The 17875-nt window shown below is 33.0% G+C and overlaps 1 protein-coding gene across 2 annotated transcripts in view; it reads right to left on the bottom strand.

Moving 5' to 3' along the window:
- The window catches only part of LOC128999868 (uncharacterized), a 148197-nt gene extending 130689 nt beyond the window's left edge, over nt 1-17508 (bottom strand). The window contains exon 1 of one of the 2 annotated variants that reach the window (XM_054426599.1): nt 17340-17508. The gene's annotated coding sequence lies outside the window, so the exon portion shown is untranslated. The remainder of the gene's footprint in view (nt 1-17339) is intronic. The other variant, XM_054426600.1, reaches the window with a different exon arrangement.
- Between the last annotated feature and the right edge of the window lie 367 nt (nt 17509-17875).

Raw genomic sequence — 17875 nt, 5'->3', positions numbered from 1 at the left:
AAGAACGGCGTGTGAAAGTAGGTTAGAAGAGATACTTTGACATTTAGGGATGTCTAGGGGAAAGGTCTGGGGGCATGGGTTGTTTTATACATAAACATTGTCAGCTAGTGCTCTTCATTCTTAAAACGTTTACAGTTATTTATCAAGAAACAACACAAAATTGTCTCTGTTCAAAATTATATTGTATTTCATTTCCTAATACGAGCCCCAATTAAGAAACACAAACAATTTTAAAAGTCAATTTTGAAATGTCATAAAATATGTGAAAACCGTCATGTATAAGACCTTGTTCTTTGTATGCTAACATTGATACATATCCTACTAATATTATAAATGAGAAAGTTTGGATGTATGGATGTATGTATGGATGTATGGATGTATGGATGTATGGATGTATGGATGTATGTTTGTGACAAGTGAACGCGAAAAATACTGGTTGGATTGGGCTGAAATTTGGCATGATGATAGCTCACATTCCCGATTAACATATAGGCATATTCTTATTTCAAAAATCCTTTCGGGCTCCGCCCCAGTGGCTCTGGAGTTTCCCATGTTAACCTTGTGAGAAATGGAATTATTGAATCTTATCAGCTGTTTCAATTAAACAAGTTGGTTCTGTTCTATGATGTTCAATAGCATTAAAGTTACAATGATTACCAACAGGGTGCAGTACTATTATTTCTTTTACATTTATGACAACAGCTAATTTGCAACCAAAAGGTGAGTGAGTGTAGCGAACGAACTTCAACCTGGAGGCGAGTTAGCGTAGCGAACGAGCTAACCCGAAGGCAAGTAAACGCAGCGAACGAGCTCCAACCTAAAGGTGAGTGAGCGTAGCGAACGAGCTCCAACCTAAAGGTGAGTGAGCGTAGCGAACAAACTTCAACCAGGACGTGATTGAGCCATGCGAACGAGATAATCTTGAAAATTAAGAAGTTAAACGGGGCGAAGCCCGCGGGTTACAGCTAGTTACATAATAAATAAGTTCCTAAGAGAAGTTTGCTTTCTCTTAGGAAACTAAAAAGTGTTGTATGTAATAAAAATATCGAAATGTCTAACGTTAGGTTTTCTCTGAACTATTTTAAATATACATTGCCGATTATTATAACACAAACGGCGTGGGACCATAAACAAATGATTGCTCTGGCCAGAATCTTATACTATTGACCGTAACAGATGAAAAATAAAAAATAAATCGAAGGGTAAATAGTTGAAATACTACGATCTTCTGCAAAATTAGGTAGAACTAGTGGCTTGTATAGGGGCAATAGCCCCTATATTCTAGTAATTAATTTGTACAAATTATTAGTCTCATGGGTTACCCTACCTTGAATTATCATTTAACAGTAGAATTATCATTTTTTTTATATACAATCTATACAGTAATAGTTATTACATACCTGCATAATGCGTTTTGATGTCTGCTCTGTTTAAAATACAAATTCCAAAGCCTTAGCTAGACGTAATGATCGAATCACTTACTAAACAGCTGCGTATTTGCATTATTAGCAGAATTGAATTCTAGCTGGAAGTCGTTTTAAGAGGTTATCTTTACATACAAATTATTTCGTTTTCTAGCATTGTTTGTGAATTAATGATGCAATATTATGACGAAAAATATAGTTCACCACACGGGCAAAAAGTGACTTTTTAACCCTCACTCATTTTCCGACCTCGGCTTCGCCTCGATCTTTAAACTTGACCTCGGGTCATAAGAGTCACTTTAGGCCCTAGTGATGAAATATACTATTTCCTAACATAGGTCTCTTCTAACTTTACATACATACGAAGCTACATAAAGATCGGTTGGAGCAATTCGAAGATAAAAATGTGTATGCAACAAATACAACATATTAGTATATGTTTGGTTAACAAAGCGAGTTTATAACAAACTCATCTTTCATTTTCTCTTTTATTTCCCCATGTTTGGCAGTTTACATAAGTGGCGTTATTTGTTTAAACGTTTAATTGACTCGGACGGTGGCGTCGTCCTGTAATCCAACTACTTGGAGGTCACGAATTGTGGATATTTATATTCATGCACTGTGGATGCGATACTCCCTGGTGTGGATTAACGTCCGCACTAGTGAATACTACGTCTACTCGCAGTGCTATCCTCATAACAAAAAATTTATACCAATTCGTTAATTACAAGGCAAACTTGTGGTTCGGATTCCACTATAAACTGTAGGTCCATAAACAACATTTTATGGACTCAAACCCTAAACTTAAGACTTTTATGGACTAAACTATAAACTTAGTTGCCATTGGCTGTATGTGCTATTAGTTATCAGCTGTGTCTAAGGAACATGCCGGCCTTAGTGACTAACAAGACTACAAAATCGCGCTACTCATCCTACAGTCATCCTTCACTCATATTTGGGTTAAAATACGCACCTCGTGGCTTCCCCATCTTAAATAACTGACATTGATATATATATATATAGGTATCATTTACATAGTATCTTATTAATCAATGTACTTCTCACAAATCGACAAATATTCCAGAACCAACCAAGTATTCCGTCAATAACTCACCAGTCGCAAAGTGATTTGTTCAGAATGTTTGATATTTGATTAACAAGTTGGTGTTTACTGTGTTACCATCGATCTGGTGAAACATGACTGTAATGGTAGGTTAACTAAACAACTAGTATTGAGCTACCACTCTTTTGTAGAGTCAACGTGAGGTTATTTCCTCATATTTTCGTCAATTTATCAACTGAACAACATGGGGTTTTTCAACTCTAGGTTTGAGAACACTTGCAGATCGAAGTAGTAAAATAGTGCATTTTTCATCACTCCTAAAGTGACTCTTTTCGACCCGAGCTAAAGTTTTACGATCGAGGCGAAGCCGAGGTCTACTAAAGGGCGAAGCCAAGGGGCTTAAGACGCGTTTTACTTCCTAGAGAGTAAAAATTCTACTTTAGACCCGCAACGCATGCATTAAAAACTGCAGTTTTTGCTGCAGTTTGACGAAAAGATGTTTTAACTAGTGTTAGTGAGGTTAGGACGATAAGTCAGGAGCTCAACTTAAGCTCAGAAACCGTAGTATATGGAATTTATATTTTTCACTAGTTACTTTGCAACGGAGAGAGAGAGTAAAGAAAAAAGGATTAGTTCTTCAGATCCTCATTAAACGCGAATGGCTGATTGAGTAGATACTTATTCTTTATGTAAATTAAATTGATCAATGTTCATGACATAAAGAATTAAGAAATCGTCTAGCTTGAGTTATTTTTACCGGTTGGAACACATAAAATTCTTTCCAAACAACACATTTCTTAAAGCACACCCTATTATCCAACAGTTATAAATAGTATCAATGTTGAATTTTCCACACCGCTTTTAAGGATATAAAAGTAAATAATGAAACAAGTTAACGAAATTTTAAAAAAACTTCTGTTTATTGCATCCACCAGCTGTTTCATTTAATTAAATAATTCACACGTTGGAAGCATGTAAGGTTGAGTCCTTTGGAAATCTGCCTGTGAGGTAGAGTCCTTAGGCGATTCGTTCATAACATTAATTGTAGGCAAATCTGCACACTCCAAGCTTCATTCTGATGTGGCATATGCCTATACATTAATTTCGTACAATGCCTTAAACGATGACTGCAAATTTGACTGTATCACTTTAATAATATAATAGATAGAATCCTGATATGAAAGTTCACACTGTGGATCACAGCTTTTTGATGCTGCCTACTTCAAATGACCTTTTTTATCATAAGAATGAAAAAATAATGGTGCTGCACCTTGTTGGTAAAACTTATACATTTTAAATGCTACTGAATATCATGGAACCAACTTGTTTGGTTGAATCAGCTGACAAAATTATTTAATTCCCTTTAAATGTCAATACCCATAAGGTCAACATGGGAAAACTACAGAGCCACTGGGGCGGAGTCTGAAAGGATTTTTTAGATGAGAATATGCGTCTATGTTAATCGGGAATGTGAGCTATCATCATACAAAATTTCAGGCCAATCCGACCAGTAGTCCAGGACCTGACTAGGGTTCTGTGTGCATGTCGTGTATAGAGATTTTTGCTTTTGCATTTCAATATAGGTGTCTTAGGAAGTGTTTTCCACTCGGGTGTCAAGTTCGTACCTGGTACGTTTTCGAGCTATGACGTCATCAAGATGGCGGCTCGGCAATTTTTAAATTCGTATATTTCGCAAACCGTTTAACGGATCGGGATGATTCTTTTTTTGTTTGAAAGATAATTTTTAAGCCTATCTTTTTTGTATTTACACTTTTGCTGTCAACTTAATATTTATCTCACTATATTAAAAAACGTGGTTTTTAATATCATTGTTTTTGAATTTTTCCTCATAACTTGTTAAACGCTTATAGAATGAAATAACTACCCATTACAAAAGTTGTAGATAATTTTATGCCCTTTCCAACGATACCAAACAATTAATGTTTGAAACTAAAATTAAAGCCAAGAGATTAAATAAACCGTTAACAAACACTTAACAAGGTAGAAAGTCCGGAAAATATTGCGGCTGGAACAATTCTTTAAATGCGTATATTTCGCATACTAGCTAACGAACCGGGATGATTCTTTTTTGCTTGTAAGATATTTTTCAAGCCTATCTTTTTTGTATTTACACTTTTGTTGTTAACCTACTATTCATCCCACAATATTAATAAATGTACATTTAATTGTTATTTTTATTTTACTTTTGCTTATAACTTTTTGACAAATAGTAGGTTAACAACAAAGGTGTAAATACAATAAAGATAGGCTTGAAAAATATCTTACAAACAAAAAAAGAATCATCCCGGTTCGTTAACCAGTATGCGAAATATACGCATTTAAAGAATTGTTCCAGCCATAATATTTTCCGGACTTTCTACCTTGTTAAGTGTTTGTTAACGGTTTATTTAATCTCTTGGCTTTAATTTTAGTTTCAAACATTAATTGTTTGGTATCGTTGGAAAGGGCATAAAATTATCTACAACTTTTGTAATGGGTAGTTATTTCATTCTATAAGCGTTTAACAAGTTATGAGGAAAAATTCAAAAACAATGATATTAAAAACCACGTTTTTTAATATAGTGAGATAAATATTAAGTTGACAGCAAAAGTGTAAATACAAAAAAGATAGGCTTAAAAATTATCTTTCAAACAAAAAAAGAATCATCCCGATCCGTTAAACGGTATGCGAACTATACGCATTTAAAAATTGCCCTAGCCGCCATTTTGATGACGTCATAGCTGGAAAACGAAACAGGCGCGGACTTGACACTCGAGTGGAAAACACTTCCTAAGACACCTATATTGAAATCCAAAAGCAAAATTCCCTATACACGACATGCACACAGAACCCTAGTCATGTCCAGGACTAATATTTCCCGGACCGTACACCACTTTCAGTGTTTTTTTACGGTTTATTCAATCTTTTTGCTTTAATTTTAGGTCTAATCACATATTGTTTGGTATCATTGGAAAGGGTATAGAATTATCTACAACTTTTACAACGGGTGGTATTTGATTTTATCAGCGGTTAAGAAGTTATAAGCAAAACAATAAATATAATAACAATAAAAACGACGTTTTTCAATATTGTGCGGTGAATATTTAAGTTTACAACAAATGTGTAAATACAAAAAAGATAGTTTGTAAAAATATCTTTCAAACAAAAAAAGAATCATCCCGATCCGTTAAACGGTTTGCGAAATATACGAATTTAAAAATTGCCGAGCCGCCATCTTGATGACGTCATAGCTCGAAAACGTACCAGGTACGAATTTGACACCCGAGTCACACACACACACCCTACCGACACTTCCTAAGACACCTATATTGAAATGCAAAAGCAAAAATCTCACACACCGACACTTCCTAAGACACCTATATTGAAATGCAAAAGCAAAAATCTCTATACACGACATGCACACAGAACCCTAGTCAGGTCCTGGACTACAGTAGTTAATGCGTGATTGAGCTTCAAATAAACAAACTAACATACAAACAAACAAACAAACAAACAAACAAACAAACAAACTGTCACATTTATAATATTAGCATGAAGTATGATATTACTATACAGAAACAATTAGGTAATGTCTGCTAAAGTCGATGGATAAATAAATCTGGACAGTAGTGTAGAGCCAAGTAAATGCTAAACCACAGTAATCATTGATTGATAAGGGTAAACTTACTGACTCTACTCATCGATTTGCGGTCTTTCCTGAAGACGGGAACATCATTGAGGGCAACAGAAGAAAAATGATTTGACGGATTTGATCCAACCCCCACCCCACTCAATTACCGCCATACTCCCCGCATCCACAGAAATATCGTAGCTACTATCAGTAAACCTTCAAATATTGAATTATAGTTTATCTTAAATTTATAATACAGTATCGCAAGGTAAATATAATGCCACGATAAATTTGATTTCAGTATTAGAATGTACCCCCGCCACAGCAAACCTGCCGTCTAAACGAATTTCCATTTGCCTGAATTGATTTTAAATTAGATCTAATTTAAAATCAATTTAGATCTATTTAGTAACATTAGGTTTAACGAGTACCTAGGTTTGCCGCTACAGGAAAAATAATAAAGTATTTTTAGATAAAATATTAATAGTTTAGAATAAAATTTAAAAAATTGCCAAGTTTGATCAAAAACGACAACATTTAACAATATTCTCCATAAGAATAACATGGGAATTTTAAAATTACAATTTTTAGAATTTTATCCGTAACCAATAACCGTACAAAAACACTTTGATATACTGAATTATTTGTTTTTTAAGTTCTTTAATTTACAAAGGTCTATAGAGAAATTGGGAAATTTTGTGTTTTTTAAGGGTCAACAATTAGAAAAACAAATTTTTACCCCAAAACCCCCTCGTAAAATCTCTTTCCCATGGCCCAATCATGCTGGTTCGCAAACTCATCCAAGTTTATCCCGCCTTACACCCAGGCCTACAAACCAAATTTCATTAAAATTGAATAAAAAATACTAAAGTTATCGCGTTCACGGACACATACCGTATATAACTCTCTCTCTATCCTTATATATAATACGTGAAGGCGATTTCTAGAAAACACTACTCCTCCGTTAATAATGGACGGATTTTTACAAACGACGTGTCAAAATAAAGTATTTTTTGTGTAGACGCCCCCTTTCACCAATTCATGTAGTAAAAATCCTCGGGCTTTGCCCCTCAGGCCATCAAAGTTGGAGTTTCTCCCATAAGATTAACATGGGGGAATCTAAATATTTGATTGGAAACTTTGTCCCCACTAATTTGAGAGAACGGTTGGGCGTAGAAACTTGGTAGAGGTGTCCAAAGAAAGGTCTTGGTCTGTAGATGAGTTATCAAAAGAAAAACTAAGAAAAATCCCTTATAGTCTGGTTGCCGGTCAAAAAACCTGGAAGTAAGGTCCACCCGAAGTTGTATGGTGTTTTCTGTTTCTTCAAGACCTACATAACTAAAATCTGCAAGGTGCCACTTTGTCACCCTTGAGCAAATTGAAATATTCAAGATGGCGGCCAAGATGGCTTAAAAACTGTATATTTGCTGTATCTGTCCCTATAGAAGAGACAGGATAATAATTTTTGTGTCTAATTTTATGTTTTAAGGGTCAGAGAATACCAATAATTGATTATCTTAGTAATAAAATACCCCCGCCACAGCAAACCTGCCGACTAAGCGAATTTCCAGTTGCCTGAATTGATTTTCAATTAAATGTATTTAATTAACATTAATTTTTATGAGTACTTAGGCTTGCTGCTACAGGGAGGGTAAAAAAGTGTTTTTTTTTAGTGAAATATTAATAACTTAGTATAAAATAAATAAATTTACCAAGTTTGATCAAAATATATCCATAAACAAGCAGACTACAACATTTTACAATATTCCCCATAAAGAATAACATGTGAATTTTAAAATAACAATTATTTGTATTTTCTCCGTAACTAATAATGGTACAAAAACACTTTGATATACTAAATTATTTGTTCTTTTAAGCTCTTTAAGAAGGTTTGTAGAGAAATTGAAAAATTTTGCGTTTAGAGGGTCAAAAATTAGAAAAACAAATTTTTACCCTATAAAACCCCACATAAAACCCCGTTCCCATGGTCCGATCATGCAGGTTCGGTTTACTAATCCTGTATATCTGCTGTATCTTTCCCTATAGAAGAGACAGGATAATCATTTTGTGCCTAGTTTGATGTTTTAATTAGAAAATTACCCAAAATAATAAATCAATATAAGTTTTTAATAAATTTCCACATTAATTTGTTGCCAAGTTACCTTATCAACAATGTTTTCAAGTATTTCCTTGACTTAAAACATTATATCTATGGTTTCTGAGGATAAGTGCTACATTCAAACAGAACACAGTCATCAAATCAGTTAACTTACAAGCAGTTCTCCTAATTGATGCTTGTGCTGTACTGGGGACATTGCATTATCCTTCTTCAGGAACAGTGAATGACTATATCAACTGCTTTTTAAATTATAGTTTTCTTGAATTAAGAAAAAAAACACTGTTCTTTAGGCTAGTCAAAATACGGTCAAATACATCAAACTTAAGGTAAAAGAAATAAAATATATTTCTTCCCCATATATTCCAAAATATATGGGATTTTGTCAAAAAAGGTGTCAAGAATATTATACTAAAAATCAAGAAAAATCCAAGTGGTGTAAAGCCGCCATTTTTGAACAAACTTATGCCATATTGGATTTATGTAAGCTTTTAGTAAAACATCAATTATTTGACAACTAATCGTCTTAACAATCTGCGGTTTGTCTTAATAGATTCCTCTTCAAGTTTACTTTGAGATAAAAATAACCTAATACCATTTCATTATTGATTTATTTAAAATAGACAGCTTTAAATTGAAACAATAGCAAATTTCGAAGATTTTTTTTGTAAAACCTTTAAATGTTTGCAAATACAAACTCAGGTGATAAGAACATTCATATTTTGTGGCTCTTAAAAGAATCTGAATACAATTTTCAACAATTATCAACCTCATATCAGTTTGTATATTGCTTTGAAGATATATTATGGGATATATTGTTATTAGTCTTCAACTTGGAACGCTAGTCGTGACGCGGGCTGCACCACTACATCTAGTTCGATTAAAATACACTTTGAGGTGGGAAAAATTGCTTTGAGAACATTTAAAACATATTTTGGAATCATACATTCATACATATAGGACAATGTATAAAAAGATCTGACAAAATCCGAGCATGAGAACACTGAACACTGTTTTTCATAATATGTTGGTGCAGACAAGCCTTGTATGGTTTTTGCACCTATTGTATAATATGCATGTATTCATTATAGTTCGATAAATAAATTGATTGATTGAAAAAGTAGGGGTTTTGAAACATACCAAAATTCAATGTTACATAATAGACAATTACATATATGTGTCCGTAAACACGATAACTTGAGTAATTTTCATACAATTTTGGTGAAATTTGGTTTGAAGGTGTAAGGCAGGATAAACTTGAATGAGTTTCGAGAACCAGCATGATCAGACCATGGGAACGGGGTTTTACGCGGGGTTTTATGGAGTAAAAATTGTTTTTTCTAATTTTTGACCCTCTAAACGCAAAATTTTCCAATTTCTCTTCAAACCTTCTTAAAGAGCTTAAAAAAGCAAATAATTTAGTATATCAAAGTGTTTTTGTACCATTATTAGATACGGAGAAAATTTAAATAATTGTTATTTTAAAATTCCTATGTTATTCTTATGGGGAATATTGTAAAATGTTGTAGTCTGCTTGTTTATGGATATATTTTGATCAAACTTGGTAAATTTATTTATTTTATACTAAGTTATTAATATTTCACAAAAAAGAAACACTTTTTACCCTCCCTGTAGCAGCAAGCCTAAGTACTCATAAAAATTAATGTTAATTAAATACATTTAATTGAAAATCAATTCAGGCAACTGAAAATTCGCTTAGTCGGCAGGTTTGCTGTGGCGGGGGTCTTTTTATTATTAAGATAATCAATTATTGGTATTCTCTGACTCTTAAAACATAAAATTAGGCACAAAAATTATTATCCTGTCTCTTCTATAGGAAAAGATACAGCAAATATACAGTTTTTAAGCCATCTTGGCCGCCATCTTGAATATTTCAATTTGCTCAAGGGTGACAAAGTGGCACCTTGCAGATTTTAGTTATGTAGGTCTTGAAGAAACAGAAAACACCATAAAACTTCGGGTGGACCTTACTTTCAGGTTTGGGTGAAAAATGCCTTTTGGCAACTAGACTATTAGGACTCTGCCCCAGAAGCCTTTAAAGATCCCTCCACAGAGTTGTTTACATTTTGGCCATGAGAATAATACTTTTTAATGAAACAGCTGTTCATTTTTAAATTGTATTTCAAACAACACATATTTATTGGGAGTTGAATTCTACCAAATTAGTATTTGCAATGTTATTTTCTGATTTTAAAATTGATTTTCTTCTCTATCATGCCATGTTTTGCAATATACCGTTCCATTACGAAATCAGTGGAAAATCCTTTTATCACAGCAATTCTTAAATTATTTCTTATTGAACTATCTTATATCTATTGTACGGGTTGGTGTGTGCCTTTTTTGCCACTTTTGCCTACATTTTATCATATTAATCTACAAAATATCAAATATTTCTGTAGAAATATCTGCTCTTATTGTGTCTAATAAAATCCAAACTTAGAAACATTGCCTAAAATGGTACCTATCTTGACAAATTATTTGCACCTGCCTATATTACGGACTTTGGCGCACCGAATTTGTAACACTATTGAAAATAACACGACATTTTGGCTGTAAAATATGGTACAAAGAGAAAATACAATTTAAGCAGCTACTGTCATGACAGAAAGGTCATATTCCTTTTAAACTAGATCACATAATCCTTTGACTGGGACGGGTGGCGTCGTCCTGTAATCCAGCTACTAGGAGGTCACGAATTGTGGATATTTATAGGAATGCACTGTGGATGCGATACTCCCTGGTGTGGATTAACGTCCGCACGAGTGAGTACTACGACTACCCGCAGTGCTATCCTGATAATTATACCAATTCATAAATACCAATGCAAAAAAAAATTGGTTCCAATTCAACTATAAACTGTAGGTCCCTTGGTTGCCATTCGCTGTATGGGCTATTGATTAACAGCTGTATCTAAGGAATGCCGGCCTTAGTCACTAACAAGACTTCAAGATCGCGCCACTCATCCTACACTCATCTCCATTCATACTTGGCTTACCTACTATGAATGGTCGCCATAAAAAACGTATTAAAGGATTAAAGTATTTATCATATACGTTGATTAACAATATGTAAACGTCAATATATACGTAACAGCCATTTTACAGTATTTTTTCTTTTTGGAAATGTTCCATTGCTATGTCATTTGCATTATTTATTGCCAATGAAGCCGCCAAGATCATATGAACTAGGAGGCCCCTAACAGTTCAAGAATAAAAGCCAACTTTACTTCATGTATTCCACTACACCTAACATTCCGTAGAGAGATTATATTGACAACTTTATGTTATTGATAAGGCCGAGACAACTAACTGACATCCCCCATGTTAAGGAATTCCAGCTTTATCAGTAACCCCATAGTCAATTTCTCAAAACTAAGCTAGAGGGTTCATTCATTGGCACAGAAGTACGATATGAACTGACGCGACGTGACGAAGGAAAATCAAACTTACACTGTAACGGATATAACTCCCTTTGAAGTTAGAACGTATCTTCTCAACAAACATATATTTTTTCTCAAACACTGATGAAGTCGCGGAAGTGTTAAACTACAAGATCCACCAATACGATTTAAATACTATTTAAAGGTTCTACCAAAGGAAGAGATACCATATAACATTCTAATAATAACTCCGATGACGTACAGGATAGGAAATAATTTAATCATTGAATGAACAACCAAATTTGGCAACTAACGCAATATTGTTATTTTTTACACTTGTTACTCTTTGAACAATGTTAAATGCTCAAAATATGTATATTTCACCCAATTCATCGCAGTTAGATGAATTAACGTAAGCCTTGAAAGTAACCGTCGATTTCGACGGGTTTCCCCTAGTATATATATATAACAATTTGAACGAATAGTTTTTTTTGCCTCTAAAATCAAAATGAAAAAGTAAATCGGTCCGTAGCCTAGGTCTTACCGTGCCACCTACGGTAATAGCTACTTCCCTATAGGGAAATTCTCTAAAAGGAAGCTAAAACTGGTACAGAGTATTTTCAAAACCTATTTTACGAATCGTATGAAATTTTTACGATTTCGGTGCATAAATACAATAGTAATACGTAATAAAAAGTGTATACATATTTGAAACGCTCTATATTTTGTACCTACTGTACTTCACAATTGTAAGTAGATTCGATATGCTGAAAGCAACGTCGAAGTAGTATCATTGATTATATAATACAATCAGTGGTATTGTTAGTATATCTTATGCCTAATTTAAAAATTATGGGAATTTTTTTTGTTTTGGTAGAGATATGCAACCTTAGATCTGATATTTATAAATACCGTTTTAGGATCAAAATAGACGTCGTGTGGGATTCCTTGGGTTGACAATGTTTGCATGTTTGGTTTGGTTTACTGTATCATAGATATCCACAAGTTGTGATATGAAACATCTGCCTCGCACGCGATCGATTGATCGATATATCGATACATTGGTTAGTGAACGAGGACGAGTTTAGAAACAATCAATAACAGTTGTCTGATTTAATTAGTCGGGATTTCAAAAATGAATAAAAATATGTTAGCTGAATTACCATACACACTTTTTAACCCTAATATTAGGCTATCAGTGAATAATCTTCATTAAAAATAGGTATACAAATGTCACTAAAAATGGATGTAGCTTTGTAATCTTCTATGTATAAATAAAATCCAATGTATTTTTGTACTTCATGCGTTACCAATCCTTTTATATACAGCTTTATAATATTACTATGATTTTAGTTAAAGTCCAATCATGCAATCAGACGATTTTAAATTCGTTTCGCGTAGGTTTGCTGTGGCGAGGGTAATTTTTACCATCATTAACTCACAAGTTATAATTAAAACCCAAAGATTACCTACGTGTGTCACGAGAAAGCTGTCCCATCAGTAATTTAATTGAACCTGAATGTTCAAGAAGTTAGCGTGCAACTGTTGCATGTGGTGAGCGAATAACCTTATAAATATTGTGTACTTCGTTTTACCTTCGAGAACAAGGCACATGTCGTCATAAATTGTATTTGTTTATGCTAACCGTCGAAACAACGCCAAAACTTTTCTAAGTTTTAGTATTTAATGCTTAGTTTTTAGACACTTAGACACTTCGCATTTTAGAGTATGTTGTACATTCAATAAATATTACTTTTGCAGGGTAAGGTTTAGTACAAATTATAATTCTAGTACTGTACCTACTGATTGAAAAAATAAAATATAAATGTTTTTAACGTGGTTAATTATATGTTTGGAGCCGTGATGTGATTTATTTTTCTGTGCCTGCGTTTTAAATCAAAATTTTCCAAATCCGGTCACTAACACATTAGGCCTTTTTCGTTCCCTTAAAATTATCTTTAAGTAATATCGCGTGGAGGCCAGGATTTTGAAAGTAAACATTGCTACATGTAAACATGATTAAGACTCGACTTAAAGATTGACCGTGTTACTTCTATAAGTTATAGTTAAATTATTATGTATAAATGATACTACTAACGAAATAAAATACTACATATAAAATAACCTCGGAAGCAGTCTTGAGGCAGACTTTTGCTAAGCTTATTAAGAGATTATATTCCTAAGTCGTCAACACTCCCACAAGAGTTTAGTTGATGTTTGATTCAACTCTTGGTCCTGGCTAAATATAAAAAAAATATTCCATATTTGAAAAATTTAATTGGAAATTTTTGAAACTAAAAATTTAATTCGTATAATTTATTGCCTTATTGGCACGCAGACCTACTCTGTTCTTTATCGACTTTTTAGCTCAAGCATTTTCCAAATCGACCGATATACCGTCGTCCGTCAAGCTACTTTAAAAGATTACATATAGGTACTTGAAGAGTCACTATTTTCAGAACACCTGTTGGTACACAAGAAAATTATCTATCTAAATATATAAAAGGCAAAGCCCTCACTGACTCACTGACTCACTCACTCACTCACTCACTCATCACTAATTCTCCCTTTTCCCATTTACCTAGGAGGCTGAAATTCGGTACATCGATTCGTTGGGCATTAAATAGGAAAACTAAGCAGTTTTTATTCTGATCGGTCTTTCGGGCTCCGCCCCAGTGGCTCTGGATTTTCCCATGTCCTATACTATAGTAGACCGTAGATTATAGTAAACCAAATTTTCTCAAAACGTGTCCTCCCTCATTTTAAATGCAAAGCACGAGTATTTAGCTACAATTAGCATTGTATATCAACCCCGTACGGAGGACGGGTACTCAGCTAGTTTTAGCGAATTTCCCTATAGGGAAGTAGCTATTACCGTAGGTCTCATGGTAAGACTTAGGCCCGGGACCGATTTACTTTTTCATTTTAATGTCCCCAGAGGCCAAAAACACCATTCGTTCAAATTTTTATATATGTATATATATATATATAGGTATATATATATATATATAGATTTATATATATATATATGTGTCCGTGAACACGATAACTTGAGTAATTTTTATCCGATTTTGATGAAATTTGGTTTGAAGGTGTAAGGCGGGATAAACTTGAATGAGTTCGCGATCCAGCATGATCGGACCATGGGAACAGGGTTTTATGGGGGGTTTTATGGGGTAAAAATTGGTTTTTCTCACTTTTTACCCTCAAAACACAAAATTTCCCAATTTTTCTCTAAACCTTCTTAAAGAGCTTGAAAAAACAAACAATTCAGTATATCAAAGTGTTTTTGTACGGTTATTGGTTACGGAGAAAACTAAAAAAATGGTAAATTTAAAATTCCCATGTTATTCTTATGGAGAATATTGTAAAATGTTGTAGTTTTCTTGTTTATGGATATATTTTGATCAAACTTGGCAAATTTATTTATTTTATAGTAAGCTATCAATATTTTACTAAAAATACACTACTTTATTAGTTTCCTTGTAGCAGCAAACCTAGGTACTCGTTAAACCTAATGTTATTTAAATAGATCAATTGAAAATCAATTCGGCCAAATGGAAATTCGCTTAGACGGCAGGTTTGCTGCGGCGGGGGTATTTCATATTAAAAAGGAATTAATGAATCTTAACAGCTGTTTCAATTAAGGTTCTGTTCTATGATTTTCAATGGCATTAAAGTTACAAGGATTACCCAAAGGAGGGTGCAGAATTATTATTTTTTTTATTTATGGCAACAGCTAATTGCAAGCAACAGTTGAGTGAGCGTAGCGAACGAACTTCAACCAGGACGTGAGTGAGCCATGCGAATTCTTATGAAGTTAAACGGGGCAATACCGGCGGGTACAGCTAGTTTTATATACGTAAATTCAAATTATCCTTCAATTCAGGCATGTAGTAGTTCTAAACTTAAGTTCATTATTAAAACTAGTGGAAGCACGTTATACAGGGTTTAGGCGTGTGTCACTTTGCGAGTTAGTGAATGAAATCTACCTAAAAACCTGAAAACTACACTTCTTTTTGACAGCAGTCGAATGAGTGGTCGTAAAAAGGTAACAACCTTCGCTAAATTGGAACCAGTCTTCCGGAATATTCATAATATTGTTTTGGCATTTTAAACACTGATAACTTCAAAGTTATAGGCAAAGCAAAGCAGTTGGAAGTTTCTGATTTATTCGTCACTTTTGTCCTAACACTACAAACAGTGATCACGAACCCTTCAACTCTCACAATGCAACAAGTTGTGCACTATGTTTGGAACGTGCTACCGTTGATTATGTATACTCAATAGTATCTTCAGTATCCAATAGTAATAATAGTATCTAGTTTTATACTAATATAACAATATATTATATAGTAATTGTGCCACTAACAGATAGAAAACTATGTCAGTACTGAATGCATTATTAGTCGTGGAATAATTAATGGCCCATTAGCTAATTGTTTTATACCGTTCTTATCGAACAGGTATTAGGAAGTTTGATTTGTTTTCGGTTTATGATGTTTATATAATGTTACGTTGCTCAAATCGTGTGATTTTTATTCTAGTTTAAATGTAATTCATGTTAGAATTTTTGTTACACATTCTCAAAAAAATTTTAAACTAAAAACTTGTATTTTATTTGTAAAGCATAAAAGATGTTTGGCTTTTCGTAAACTTTTATAAAATTCGGTTGATATGATTGTGTGTATGTTTGATCCTACATATTACATTAGCTCCACAGACCGCTTTTTACAACTGGTTTTATATCTATTTAAAATAAGTGTGTAATTTTATCTCCCTCTCAATGTTAAGCAAAATTTTAAAAATAATCCCTGTATTATTTTCAATTAACGTTAGAGATGTTTTACGAATATTTTATTCATATAACGCAATTCATTGTATCATTTTACTGTATAATTGTTGTTTTACATTAAAGATAACTTTGTTCCTCAAACATAGTCTCAAACAAATACATTACAGAAGGATTTTATTTTATTACACTAATTAGAGAAGCTAAAGATATTGACATTGATTTATAATTAATTTAGACGCTTTGGAACTTTTTAGCCTAATCTAATAGCTTTAGAAAATTAACTTCAGAGGCATTTGGTAAATTTATAAATAGTATTGAAATTCGGTTGTGCGCATTTTCGCAACTGACACACAAGGATTATTCTGATTCTGATTAATTTTACTACTATTAAATTGGCTAATGATAAAAATGAATGATAGAATACGTCTAAAACAAAAGAGTTGTGTTGTGAATTTAAATTTCAAGCTGATAAAGGCAATCGAACACTTCCAAATTCATAAAACCTCAGCTTAACCGTAATTTTCTCTAAATTAAATTTAGTTAATCATATATTTTGGTTCAGGTTAAATCAATTTTGGTTTAAGGTATGAGTACGGTTCCAGATTTAACCTTGAGATATTCATATTTAGTATAGGTAGTTAACCACTCTATTCCATATTTAAATGATTCGTAGGATTGAATTACTGTACATGTTTACGGTGCTTAATACAATTAAATACATTAATTTTAGATAAAATACAAATTTTCTTATGTATTATTACAAATTTTGGTGGTAGTAAAAACTATGAACATTTAATATAATATTCTTTTAAATTTTAATATTCACGTCAAAATTTTCCATAGTATTCATGTAAGAGCTTTGTTTAAATACGAAAATTTGCAAGAATAAACTAAGTAAAATATACTTACGATTGACAAATTTTTACACCTCAGCAGTGAAATAGTGTCTGTAACTTTTTTTATTTTCACCAAAATAGGAACCCACCCTGATACTGTCTTATCAGCTTCATTTAATTCTCTTGTAATCTACATTTAAAATAGACTGTTCCACACACAACACCACTTATTGGAAAGTCTTACTTTAAAAAATTATTATTTAATTTATCACACACATCATCACCGATTAAGCCTATTTTACAAGTGTCCAAATTGTAAAAGCTATTGCATCGTACACTATTGTATATTATTGCGCGAATGTTAACACACTTTTGTAGCTTTTGCGCAGCCGTTTGCGCCTGGGCAGCTGGTATAGATTGGACGCTCTCCTTTTGAGCTTTACTAGCCAGTATAAAATTCAATAATATTATTTAGAATTAAATTTATCTCAATACGATAATGTATTTTCAAATTCTTTGTAGCATAAAGAATCAATTTTTACTGTTATTATACTTTTTGTATAAATATTCTATAAAGTATTTCATACAGTAATCAACGTAAATGTATGA

The sequence above is a fragment of the Macrosteles quadrilineatus genome, unplaced genomic scaffold (genome assembly GCF_028750875.1).
Source record: "Macrosteles quadrilineatus isolate MER2022 unplaced genomic scaffold, UCM_ALF_1.0 Scaffold_8__2_contigs__length_117827958, whole genome shotgun sequence".
In the NCBI taxonomy this organism is placed as follows: Eukaryota; Metazoa; Arthropoda; class Insecta; order Hemiptera; family Cicadellidae; genus Macrosteles; species Macrosteles quadrilineatus.
The sequence above is the reverse complement of the archived record's forward strand: the minus strand, read 5'-3'. Positions and strand labels throughout refer to the sequence as shown.